This window comes from Balaenoptera borealis, assembly GCF_965194805.1.
Source record: "Balaenoptera borealis genome assembly, chromosome: 6".
Classification (NCBI taxonomy): domain Eukaryota; kingdom Metazoa; phylum Chordata; class Mammalia; order Artiodactyla; family Balaenopteridae; genus Balaenoptera; species Balaenoptera borealis.
This window is the reverse complement of record NC_138863.1, coordinates 47,650,325-47,656,848: the sequence shown is the minus strand read 5'-3', so window position 1 is coordinate 47,656,848 and position 6,524 is coordinate 47,650,325.

The following is a 6,524-nucleotide window of genomic DNA, read 5'->3' as shown; positions in this document are numbered from 1 at the left end:
CTGGAGATTTTAAAATCTGTCTGGAGAGATAAAATCTCTCCTCTTTACCCTCACTCCCATTCTCCGACAAATGAATGTGTTGGGTTTTTAGAAGTTCAGTTTACTACTAAGATACTTCGCTTAACTAAGAAAACATGATAGAGGCTGTGTGGCATGTAGGCATTAGCCCGGGAATGAAAAATTCCTTGCTGATTACATGCAGACCTGACAGGCTAGACTGATTGTCTCTTGGGACTTGCTGAGTTAGCACTACTCAAGAGCAATGTGCTATGAAAAGAAGTAGGTATCCACAGCTCCCGGTTATTGAGGTCAGTTGCCTCCTATGCTGCAACCAGTATGAAACTCCAGAAAGACACTGGCACACAAGCCTAACACCAGATAACAAACTCTGCCCAGCATTACTGAAAGCAGGGATGTGACTGCCTCCACTTGAGAAGTCCCAGAATACCCTAGGATGCCTGAGTAGGATGGGGTAAGGAGGGGAATCAGGATAAGGTGAAGAGAACAACACACCTGGACTGATTTTTATAGTGCCATGGTCATTGCATTGCCTTTTGATGGCTGCTTTAATGAAAGGCAAGGTTTAGATTATCTTTGGAACGTAGACAAAAGCTGGGTAGAAACTGATATGCCCCACCGTCTTTGAACAGCTCTTCCTAAACCATAGCCGAGGCCTTGGACACCCCTTAGGAAGAGTGACAGTTTCACTTAGCTGCTCAGGGAATGTCTCAGTATCTGCCTCCGACCTTCCATGTCTTATCCCACTAGCTTTGTTTTGGCATATACAGTGTCATTAGTATTCAACAATATTTATTGAGCAAGGAAGGAAATAAAATAACACAGTCCCTACCTTCATGAAATCTGTAGTCTAGACTAGAGGAGAATACGCATTCCTGTGTAAAGCACTTAGAAAGTCCTTACCTCATAGTCAGTGCTACACTGATATTTATTATTATTATTATTATTTCCTATTGCTTCTTGCCTATTCAAGCTTCAGATAATTCAGCTTCTCTGCTTATTCCTCTTAGATTTATACCTTGTTTGGACTCTGATTTTGCTTCCTGGCATTGTCTTGTATCACCCTGACCTCCATGTTTCCCAGACAATTGGTCAATTTCCATATGTCTCTCCATCTCTATCTCTCTGTCTCTCAAATACACACACAGGCTCCTGCCAGAGGATCAGAGCTCAAGTTCAGTGCCTCAGATTTAAATGGATACTTCTCAACCTTTAGATTGATGACTTTACACCTTAGTTCCAATTGAAAGGGAAAAAAATTCTCTGTCCAGCTCTGGAAAAAATTGTCTGTGCCCAGAAGAATAATAGTATGGGCCTATCTGCTAAAAAACAGACTGGTAAATGATTAAAATTAATTACTTGAAATTTTGTTTCTATTTAAAATGGGAGTGGTGAATGAGCAATTGTTCTGTTGAAGGATTGTATACATTTTTCCAGTCAGCAGGATGTTGTTCAAATGTGTTTCTAAAGAACACGAGTTACAATGATTTCACACTTGCCAAAAAGAATTATAATTCCTGTTTTGAAGCCAGTGGAAGCTCAGACGCTTCTGACTGTGTCGGATCTGACTGGAAACAGAGCCCTTAAGTGAATGAATCAGTAAATAAATCATTTATTAATACTGACATTATGTGGAGCAGTCAGCTAGACCCCTGCCTTCTAGCAGCTTGTGGGGTAACAGGGAGACAAATGCGTTGATATGAACAACATCATTGACACTAAAAAGTAGTTTGAATTATATCCAATGAGTAGGATCGCTCAGTACTGCTAAGACTCTCTAAACTGGAGTGTGGAACAATTACTAGTGCCCTTTAGCCTCTAAGGAAGTTTCACACTTAATGCCAAAGCAAGGGTATGTTTCTCAGGGTTCCCACTGTGTATAATACAGTAGCATTTCAACAGTGCCTACAACACATGGCAAGATAAAATAATGGGTAGTGTAGTAAACATTTTTTTCTGGCTATGCACATCTATTTACCCTACTTCTGGTAACAGCCCACAATTTATGTTTGGGGATTGACCGCCCCTCCCCGCTCAGTCCATGTGGTTCCTGTGCAGATAATTCCACTTTCAACTCTGGAGGGTGTTACGTGACCCAGACTTGGCCTGAGCCAAGTTACTAATTCACAAGCAGGTCAATCATGCTAATGAGGCTCCAGGACTTTTGTTGGAGCCATCAAGGTGGCAGACTTCTTCTTTCCTGCTAGACTCCAACCAGAAATGTTGTGAGACCAGGGCTGCTGCAGCTCTCTTGTCACCAAGGGGAGACTTAGAATGGAGCATGAGCATGTCACACATGAATCTTCATATGGAGATTAAAGAGACAGAAGCCAAGAGCTTCCTACTCCTGGGTTTTTCAGTTATGCAAGCCAGTAAATTCCTTTCTTAGTTAGTTTGTGTTTGAGAATTTTGTGTGTTTTGGTTTTACCTAATGCAACTGGCAAGTGTGGTTTATTTTCTCTTAGGCAAACAGTGGCTGATTCAGGAGCTAGTCCTTAAGGAAACTCCCTTTGTCTCAAATCCACTGAGTCAGTGCCGTTTCTTCTCCAGAACCCGTGACTCACATGGCTGCAGCCAAGGTTGTTGCTCCCCCTGAGAGGAAATTTCAAGTCAGATTTTCTTTACCACCTACTTGACCTTGGAAGTTCCCCAAGAGCCAGTATAGGTGGGATTCTATCACCCTCTCCCACCTTCCCACCTCATGGTACTGCCCCTTACTTGTTGTGAGACCTTGGAAAACCCTCTCCTTGCCTCCCCCTTCTCCTCTCTCACTGCCACCCCTGCTGGAGTCCTTCCTCTCAGCAATTCTCTAGTGCGCTGATTGTTGAGGAAGTGTCTTGCCTCCCCTTGGAAAATGTGACCATCACCTCCTAACATTCTGTTCTGTGGACAAGTAGTAATTGTTAACATATGTTGAATGCACATTAGGAGACCATGACTGCTAAAAGTTTTACGTAGATTATCTCATAATCCTTTCAACAACCCTGACCCGTCAGTTTATTATTCCCACTTTACAGGTCGGGAAGTGGAGGCATAGATCAGTTAAATAAATTTTGCAAGGTCACACAACCAGTAAGCATAAAATGGGAAGGAATATCACATCCTCTTGTGAATCTTGGTGTGCTTTTCTGGACTCCACCCAGATACTGATAATTCATGTACGTCACAGGACGGGAAGGGGATGTGGGAGAAGGAGCCCGGGGTCAGGCAGAGACAAGATGATTCATTTAAGTAGAGATAAAGTAAAAGAATATATGTAAGATCTATCTGGGGTAGAAAAGAACAGAATAATAATGGAAATAACATTTCAATAATAATGGAATAACTTCCAATTTGTAATTGTTCATAGCAAAGACTATTCTGGAAAGATGTGATGCCTCACAAATTCATGTATCTTTTATCTTTGAAAGTCACCTTTCTGGAAACCTCATCTTGTTATGTGCTCTATCAACATTCTTTTCCTATCACTGCATCCTTACATATTTATTCCAACTCAGCAAATGTTTGTTGCTTGTTTGTTACGTACCAGACACCACGCCAGGCATGGGGATACAATCTCTGGCCAAAAAGGGTTAGTGTGCCTGCGTTAATGGAGCTACACTGTCAGTCTATATATTCTACAAATAGGTGTAAGCTTACGAAAGAGAGACAGATGGTCACATCTATGAGAGCCTAGGATAGGAGACGTGCCCAGTGAAGGAGGCCAAGCAAAAGAGAAAGAAAAAAATAAAAGATATATATTTGGAGGACATTTGTTCAGGCTCTTAGTCCTCGCGTTGGTTTCAGTTGAGACACTCCCCTTCATTATTTTCTTTCCTATCCTTAACTTCTTAACACTTTTACATCCTCTGCACCGTATGTCCGCACTTTCCCACAACCCCACACACACAGTGCCTGCCTTTCCATACCCTTTCTCAAGCTCCAAGTCTCCAACCTTGGTCCCAATCAAAATGTATGTCTTTATGTCTTTGTCCCATTCCCCAAGGCTTTTCCTGTTTTAAAATCGTGTGGTTATGTTTTAAAATCACTGTACAGATGTGGCAAAGGCTGCCAACTACCTGGCCAATGTTTGCTGGTCCCTTCTTCTTTAGTATTAGAATTTTTACTTTATTTGATTTATTAATGTGCCTACCTGAAAATACTGTATTTCTCAACCTCCCTTGAAGCTAGGTGTGGCCATATGACTAAGTTCTAGCAAAGGAGATATAAGCAGAAAGGTTACATGAAAGCTTCCAGAAGACTTCCTGAAAAGGCAGCAAATGTGGGCTGTTTTGCCTCTCCTTCTTTCCTATCTCTTTCTCTTTTTTAGCTGGCTAGATTATTGATACAGTAAGTAAAGTTTTTGAAAAAACACACTCCTATTACTCTTTCTGTGTCTCTCAACTCTCAATGCTCTACTTAGGAACACTTAACACTTGTAACACCAGATGTGTGGGTTTTCCACATGCCGAGCAGTTCTGTGACACCAGCTGTGTGTTCTAAAATATAACTCAATTCTGACACTACCTGGAGATAGCGTCACATCCCACAGGTTAAGGGTTCAATCCCACAAGACTGCCACTCCCACACCCCCACTGATGCCAGTCGCAAGCCCAGGTTGTCATCTGTGCGTCTGACAGACAGCTATAAATCAGAGCTTCCCACAACCCCCTCTATGCATTCAATTAATTTACTAGAGTGACTCACAGAACTCAGACAAACAGTGTACTACTAAATTACCAGTTTATTATAAAAGGAAACACTGCAGGAACAGCCAGATGGAAGAGATGCACAGGGCAGGTATGTGGGAAGGGGGGAAGAGCTTCCATCCATGCCTTCTCTGGAAAGGCCACTCTCCCAGTACCTAGTCAGTGTTGGTTACCCTGGCAACCAGCTTCCATCGTTATGGGTTTTCCAAAGTCACCTTGTTAATATAAACTCTGATGTAGTTGAAAGGTGCTTGTTATGAATAAAAAAAGATACCTTTATCTCTCTGATCACTTAGGAAATTCCAAAGGTTTAGGAGCTCTGTGCCAGAAACCAGGAAGAAGACCAAATACATATATTTCTTATTATGAATCACAATATCACATGGTGGCTGGAGCTTGAGCAGCTATTTTGATCCTTGAGGTGATCTTGGAATGGAAGTCGCTAGGAGATATCCAACAAGAAAAAAAGGAGACTGAATTTTTGAGGGTGTTTTGGAGCAGAGTTGCCATAATGACCTTAGGCTGTGTAGCTCCCTAAGGAAAAAAACTCTGATCATGTTTAAGCCACTGTTATTATGCACATCTGTTACACTTCTAGGAATACCCCTTCAAAAGAGGACACATCATTAGCATGCAGCTTTTTTGCTCTTCTTTACTTCTACTTCTTGCCTGGCACGTGGACACCAGAGCCAAAGCATTGGCAACTATTTTAGCCAACTCCGAAGATGATAAATAGAAAGAGACAGGGTGCCTGATGACTGGAACTGCCTTGCCAGCTCTGGACTTATTTTCTGTGAGAGAAATACAAAATTCTCTCTTGCTTGAGCACTAGTATTTCAGTTCTTTAGTACTCTAGCAGCTGAATACAATTTATAACATAAAATCTGCAATTCTGTAAAGAATCTCCTGTATCCACCTAACACAGCAAAAGCTTTCGTTTCCTTTTTTTTTTTTAATGTCTATTTTTTTAAACTGGGGTATAGTTGCTTATGTTGTGTTAGTTTCTGCTGTACAGCGAAGTGACTCAGCCATATGTATACATATATCCTCTCTTTTTTGGATTTCCTTCCCTTTTAGGTCACCACAGAGCATTAAGTAGAGTTCCCTGTGCTATACAGCAAGTTCTCATCAGTTATCTATTTTATACATATTAGTGTATATATGTCAATCCCAATCTCCCAATTCATCCCACCCCCCTTTAACCCCTTGGTGTCCATATGTTTGTTCCCTATGTCTGTGTGTCTATTTCTGCCTTGCAAACCGGTTCATCTGTACCATTTTTCTAGATTCTGCATGTATGCGTTAATATATGATATTTGTTTTTCTCTTTCTGACTTACTTCACTCAGTATGGCAGTCTCTAGGTCCATCCACATCTCCACAACTGACCCAGTTTCGTTCCTTTTTATGGCTGAGTAATATTCCATTGTATATATGTACCACTTCTTCTTTATCCATTCATCTGTTGATGGCCATTTAGATTGTTTCCAGGTCCTGTCTATTGTAAATAGTGCTGCAATGAACATTGGGGTGCACGTGTCTTTTTGAATTATGGTTAAAAGCTTTCTTTTTTGTGGTTTTACAACTTTATTTTATAATCAGCTGTTAGTCCTCATCCACATTGGCTGTAGATCTTTGACAGCAGTGATAGGTACGTAGATAACCAACGTATAGATCTTGCTTGTTTGGTGAATCTTCATCCTCGTTACGCTTTCTGGACAACCACACATGGAAACAGTATGGGACATTCCTATTCCTTTGGCCCAGACAGCTTTGTTGAGCCTGGTGTGAAAATGCACATCTGGAGTTCCCATCTCCT